The sequence below is a fragment of the Leguminivora glycinivorella genome, chromosome 12, assembly GCF_023078275.1.
Source record: "Leguminivora glycinivorella isolate SPB_JAAS2020 chromosome 12, LegGlyc_1.1, whole genome shotgun sequence".
Lineage (NCBI taxonomy): Eukaryota > Metazoa > Arthropoda > Insecta > Lepidoptera > Tortricidae > Leguminivora > Leguminivora glycinivorella.
This window is the reverse complement of record NC_062982.1, coordinates 15,080,189-15,087,187: the sequence shown is the minus strand read 5'-3', so window position 1 is coordinate 15,087,187 and position 6,999 is coordinate 15,080,189. Positions and strand designations below refer to the sequence as shown.

The 6,999-nt window shown below is 36.4% G+C and overlaps 2 long non-coding RNA genes across 4 annotated transcripts; one reads left to right on the top strand and one right to left on the bottom strand.

The window, feature by feature from the left end:
* Positions 1 to 263: 263 nt before the first annotated feature.
* Positions 264 to 3,688, top strand: LOC125232206. 2 transcript variants are annotated; one of them, XR_007177724.1, is made up of 3 exons: positions 264 to 624; positions 722 to 1,082; positions 2,681 to 3,688. It is a non-coding gene; the product is annotated as an uncharacterized LOC125232206 (long non-coding RNA). The 2 variants fall into 2 exon arrangements; XR_007177725.1 differs by lacking the exon at positions 2,681 to 3,688 and adding an exon at positions 1,690 to 1,724.
* A 141-nt stretch (positions 3,689 to 3,829) lies between these two features.
* Positions 3,830 to 6,416, bottom strand: LOC125232205. Of its 2 annotated transcripts, XR_007177723.1 has the most exons (4): positions 6,114 to 6,416; positions 5,791 to 6,027; positions 5,157 to 5,310; positions 3,830 to 3,993 (listed from the first exon to the last, which is right to left on the bottom strand). It is a non-coding gene; the product is annotated as an uncharacterized LOC125232205 (long non-coding RNA). The 2 variants fall into 2 exon arrangements; XR_007177722.1 differs by having other exon boundaries at positions 5,791 to 6,416.
* Positions 6,417 to 6,999: the final 583 nt, after the last annotated feature.

Genomic DNA, 6,999 nt, shown 5'->3' with positions numbered 1-6,999 from the left:
GTTACCTCAATGGTTCATCTTCGGTCAGAGTTGCGCGATAAAGTGCCCAGCCCAACGCCATTTCAGGGATAGAGCGTGTGTGAGAGCGTCAACTACTTTTGTCCTCTGTCTGATTTTAGTGCTGCTAATTTTCTGTATTTTCCTGATCTTTAAGATACTTCTTTCCATCGCTCTTTGGGTTCTTATAATTCTCATTTTGGTCGATTTTGTGTAGGTCCATGTTTGGCAGCCGTATAGTAGACATGGCAGAAGCCAGCAGGGCAATTATGGTCTGTCATTAAATATATCTCTATCGTCTACCGAAGGTGGAATTATATTGTAGCTCAAAGCATACTAAAGTTATAAATCGGGGTTTAATAAAATGAACGCGTCGATAGATAAATGATAAGTGTGTGAGTGACCACTATTGTCTTTTATAAAAATCCATTCAATAGCTGCCTTTATTTCGTTGCGGAATGTGTTTTGGAACAATAAAATGCACGGATTTTTCAAATTGACAGCTGTGACACCTGTCAAAGTTTGATTTGACATATTGACAAATGTCACATACACCCGAAAAACATAGAAGTCAAAGATGAAAGTAAGTTGTGTGTTGTAAAAACTAAAGGAATTCCACCAAAAATGGTAAGTTTAATGAAATAACAATACTTAGTATATTAATGGTAATATTTGGGTTCTTGTAGTTTGTTACATTATTAATTGCTTTTGTTATATTTTTCAGTTGATGCAAGACGGACAAGCGGGCAGGAGAATGATAGTGAAATATTTAAGAGGATACGTACCCGGGAGCACAAACGTTTACGATAATATCGTTATCTCTATCGCTCTTCAATATTGGCGCGACAGAGCCAGACTGTGTTTCAATCGGCGTCTAGCGACGGCGAATTTCCTCTGAGCAATTCAGTCAGGGTATGCTGCAAACATACCAAGGAGCCAACAAGGAATGTTGCCTAGGCTTGCCGCGAGAGATGTGAAATGCCATGACACAGACAAATTTTAAGTGGGCATGATATATAATTATATACTCAACAACAGCGGGCACTACAAGGCTCTGGCATAGAGTACCTAGAGCATGGAATGAGGTACATAAATTAAATATTTATAAATATTATAGGATGTTCTTACACATATTGACTGAGTCCCATGTTACGCTCAAGACGGCTTGTGTTGTAGGTACTCAGACAATGATATATATAATATACAAATACTTATATACATAGCAACAAATCCATGACTTGGGAACAAATATCCGTGCTCATCACACAAGTAAATGCCTTTACCGGGATTCAAACCCAGGACCGCGGCTTAGCGAGCCGGGTCACTACCCGCTAGGCCAGACCGGTCATCTCATGCGAATACTATAATTTCTAATGGTTATGTAGGTACTAGCTGACCAATATAAAAAAAGTGAATGACATTTCAAACAGATAATTCTTAAAATTTATAATTGAAAGAATGATAGTGTATAAAGGCAGTATAAACTTCCATAACTTAATTCTAATTAACACAAGTCAAATTATAATCTATTGCCTCAAGCACGAGAGGCCTTGGTCACTTTTGTCTTTCATATGTGTAATTTATTTCGGTTTTAATTCCATAACTTAATTGATACATAATAACTATAATAAATGTCTCTTGTTAATCATATATATATTTTTTCCCAAATCCAGTTTCTAATAATTGTTGCAGGCTACCATTGCATAGTTAAATATGATGTGGCTTCTTCTTGTCATACTTTCTACAGCTGCAGAAAAAGAAAAACAATATGACAGTGAACCATACTTCGGCCAGTGAGGTGTAATTGAACTAAATGCCATAAAACCAACTTGTTTGAAATAGTTTGAATTGGTCCAGAAAAGTTATAAGTGTGAGTGTTACTTTTGTAATAATTAAGCCTTTTAGCGTGCCTGCGTGGTGACAGGTTAGGAATTTCACCACCCCTTTCTTCCCGTGGGTGTCGTAGAAGGCGACTATGGGATATGGGTTAAATTGTGGTGTAGGCGAGAGGCTGGCAACCTTTCACTGCAATGCCACAGTTTCGTTTTCTTTTAGCCCCTTATTTGCCAAGAGTGGCCCTGAAGCTTTAGTGGTTTCATGTGCTCTGCCTACCCCTTTATGGGATACAGGCGTGATTATATGTATGTATGTTAAGTCCTTTATTCAACATCGTGAGGAAACCGGACTAATCCCAATAAGGCCTAGTTACCCTTCGGGTTGGAAGGTCAGATGGCAATCGCTTTCTTAAAAACTAGTGCCTACGCCAAATCTTGGGATTAGTTGGCAAAGCGGACCCCAGGCTTCCTTGAGCCATGGCAAACGCCGGGATAACGCAAGGAGGATGATGATGATTCATAAACATTTAACAGCCCCTCTAGCACAACTTGCCCTGTCGCGCGCGAGTCCATACTTGAAGTCGCGTTTGATGTATGGACTCGCGCGCGCGACTAGGCAAGTAGGCAAGTTGTGCTAAAGGGTCTAATGACCAGTTTGGCTTAGCGCATAGTGACCCTACCTTCTAAGCAGATATTCTAGGGATTGTATATGTATATTTGTCCCGGAACCATGGATGTTTATTTTGAATATTATATACTTACATCATATGACTTATTTAAGATGGTTATTCATCATTAAAGTTACCATAAAAGGTGACCTCTCTAATTTAATTTATTTTTTGTTTCAGTCATGGTATATTAGAAAACACTGAAGATGTCGAGGAAATACAAGAAGTTGATGTCGATCTAATCAGAGATATTAATTATTAGAAATGAATGTATTTGAAATACAAATATAAAATACCTATTTTCAATTTTAAATACTTTTATCAAAAACTATTTTGCATTTTATTTCAAATACTATAAAGTGGATGTGTTTTGCATTTTTTTAAACTTTAAAATACAAAATTCTTTTTTCACCACACCAACTGGTAGAAGCTCTCTTCATTCTCCAAAAAACGGATGAGAAAGTTGAATTTTATCCGCAAGATTGCAAAGTTGTTTCATACAGACTTTAACTTGTCCTAAGCTGGCTGGTAGATTTTGCCTTTTAAGTAGGTATGGTGTTTTTGAATCATATCATACCTACTCGCATATGTTTAATAAATTGATGATTTTGATTTAGGTACAGTTAGTATTTTCCTCGTATTGCTGTGGTGAAAAAACTGGTGTTTCCCTCGGGGCAAAATTTGTATAACCATTGTGCCTTGAAACCCTCGCAACGCTCAAAACTAATAGAGCTGCACCTAAGAAAGGTTACTTGTTAGATTAGTTTGTTTGTTTTTGCACTTCTTCGTTACTTTATATAAACTGTATTAAGTTGTGACAATAAAGATTATTAATTCAATATTTTTATACGACATACATAAAAAATATGGAAATATATGGAGAATGGCTCTAATTTCCAGTTATCTGAACTTGTGAAAGTTTTAACAGTGTAGAACTTAATTTCAATGACCGAAGAGCTGGCGACTTCCTCACACAACTTATCAGCATTGCGGTACAGCGAGGGATACAATGCCTTAAGGGCCTATTTTAGACATTAGATTTAGACAAAGATTATGTACATTTCTACGATGAAAAATAGTGTACAAATGTCAGTAATAAATGGTACCTATTTTCTTTAATTTATATTTTTCTGGGTTTTGTAACACAACAGTACAGTACATTTTAACTCAGAACCCATATACAAATGTCTTAAGTACATTTTACACCTACTGTACCTGAAATTTACATACTGTTTTTTGTCAAATAAAAAAAATATTTTATTTTGGAAATTGTATTATTTACCTATTTCAAATATTCTCGCCGGCACAGAGGTGACTATCAGATTTTGTTAAGGCTGTATGCAGTGTGATAGTAAAACAAAATAATGTCCTAAATAATTGTTTATTGTGGACGCTCGCACGCCAGCTCTTGACAACAGCCAGCAGTTCATTGCATCATGCTTAGATAGGCCGAGAGGCACCTCTTCCATAGTTCCTCTTGAACCACGAATTTTCTGGAAGAATAAAAAAGAAACAGGTACAGGCAACCAATCTGAATCCTAGGCCACGGTAGGATCCTTTTACAGTAAAATTCAAACTGACTTATATAGCAAATAAAGCACAGTATCAATAAGAAGGGGTTCTAGAGTGGTCTAGGATGCTAATTAGTTGACTGTAAATGTAAGCAGCAGTTTAGAAATTATTGTCACACAAGAAGTCTATTTTTAGGTTGTACCTACTTGGTTCAAAAAATGTGGCAAATTATCAATATAAAAAGAAACAGGGACAACGTGTCTGGTGGGAGGAGAGAGTAAACTTGAAAGTGAGTTGATACCTTATGTAAAGGGAACATGATGTTTGAATTGCCTTAACTGACCTAGATAATAACTTTATTTTCATAAAATAAATGATGGTATATTCTGTGGAAGTGTTAAAACTACAGCATACTCCTATACAATTGGAATCCACTGAAACAGAACAAACACACTGTAACAGTGTAAAATTAACCATTAATAGTTGTTCTCCATTGTGTGAGTTTGTCTAAATTTATACCTAATTTTAATTTAATATAAACAGTTTAATAATAACGCGCTGGTGGCCTGGCGGTAAGAGCCTGCGACTTTCGATCCGGAGGTCGCCGGTTCGAACCCCGGATCGTACCAATGAGTTTTTCGAAACTTATGTGCGAAATGCGAAATGTCATTTGATATTTTCCAGTCACTTTTCGGTGAAGTGAGGAAACCGGACTAATTCCAATAACGTCTAGTTTACCCTTCGGGTTGGAAGGTCAGATGGCAGTCGCTTTCGTAAAAACTAGTGCCTATGCCAAATCTTGGGATTAGTTGTCAAAGCGGACCCCAAGCTCCCATGAGCCGTGGCAAAACCGGGATAGCGCAAGGAGGATGATGATGATAAACAGTTTAATAAAAAGGATAATTGCAATCAAGTTTACAAATTATAAACCTGCTTAAACTTAGCTACTTAAATCATTTATGGGGCAATACATATCCTTTGTAAAACAGGTACTAAAGAATTTCATTCTCAGAGGTAACTGATTAACATATCAACCAAACAATAGCTACCTACCTATCTCACTGCACAATCAATAGGTACTTATAGAGATAGTGCTAATTATTTTTTTATGTCTAATGGTTTAGTAGGTACTCAAATGACATACTTGCCTTCTGTTGACATCAGATATGTACAATGTCAATTGATTGAGATGCTGGGTCATATCACAGTAGTCTACCAAATGGATGAGCCATAATCTTGTCTAGTCTTGTGTTGGTAGTTGGCACTAGCTCTGCTAGGGTGGATAGGTAATTAAGAACCTAAAACAAATTAGTAAAATAAAATAAAATAAAAAAGCCTTGTACAAATACCAGTGGCGGCTGGTGAAAATTTATGCAAGGCAACACTTAGCAAAAAGAAACCTGTCTTAACATTAGGTACTTTACAATTTAGTCCCATAGATCTATCATTAAAACAAATAAGTAATCAGAACAGCTGCAATTTTTTCAAGTTGATATTTCTCCTTGGGATATGAATAAATAATTATTTTGCCAAAGTAATAGCTGATTTTGTGTTTGATTAACAGATATATTAGAGTAGGTATGGCAAAGATACTTTTGAAGTGCTTTTGATAACAATGATGATGCTATGTGGGAGTTTTGTGAAATGATGATGTTTGCTTGAAGCAGCTCTGTCTGTCTCTAACATACAAACTTTTACATTAACATTAGTTAGGCATCAAGAATGTATTTACTTAACTAGATACACTGCAATCATGTCAATTTTATAAGTAGCTTTACCTTAGGGCACTAGGTAATCCATCATGGTTGTTAGATTTGTGATTCTCGGCGTTAAGTTGGGGAATGTGAAATGCACTGTCGCCTCCTTATGCACTCTGTAAATACTTATTTATGCCATTTCTTCATCGTACTTATCAGACGGGTTGCGAGCGTCTCTTGAAGCGTCTGTGTATTGGAATTTTCGACTAAAATTTCTTCTACAGCGGCGTCGAGTAGGTATAGCATAATTTGACTTTCCTGCAAAGAAATTATGAGAATAGTATACATAGCCGAACTTTCTAACTAATAAACTTCCAATATAATCATGGAAAACGGATGCTTACCGGATATTTATACTTTAAAATAGATCGATTCACTAGTTTTACTTCGACGATAAAGCTTATCGTGACCTCAGAACCACTTAGTTAAAATTAACTCCCCAAACTGTCAAAATGGGACGATCTGTCAAATGTATCCAACGAGCATGTTATGCGAATTGACGTTTATCAGCTCGGTCACTTACTGCTATAAATGTATAACTAACTTCATACTCTAACGAGCCAGCATGTTAAGAGCGATATATATCGAAAATTACTGTCATTTTATTGAACCCTAACTGTCAAATTATCTCTATCACATTTCCATGCTTCGCCCGCTGTGTCTTATGACTATTACTTACTTTTTTAATGAGTTCAATATCATTATGACTTTGTAGTTTGTGATTGTTTTAAAGTAGGGGTAAGGTACTTAAAGCCTGACCAAAAATATATGTTTACGCGCCATCTTGCGGAATTTCATTAGAACTATTTTCTTCATACTAAACTGAACTGTCACCCCATATATGAGAATAACAGTGCCCTCTTGACAATAGTTATATATTTCTGGTCAGGCTATAACTGGTCAGGCTTTACATATAGGTTAGAAGCGCTTTTGGCCTAGGGGTAGTAGGGTAAGAGCTTTCTATCTGGAGGTCACGAGTTCAAACCCAGGGTCGTACGTCGTACCAATTAGCTTTGCACAACTTATGTACCAACAATATGACAATTAATATTTAAGTCGCTTTTTGAGTAAAACATCGTTATCCCTATAGGGCCTAGTTTACGCTTTAAGTCAAATAGAAGATCAGATGACAGACGTTATCGTAAAACTAGTATCTGCGCTAAATCCTACAAACCAGGTTCTTAGTAGTTAATGCCTCTGATAAGTGTAAACCAGGCTTTATCCTACTAC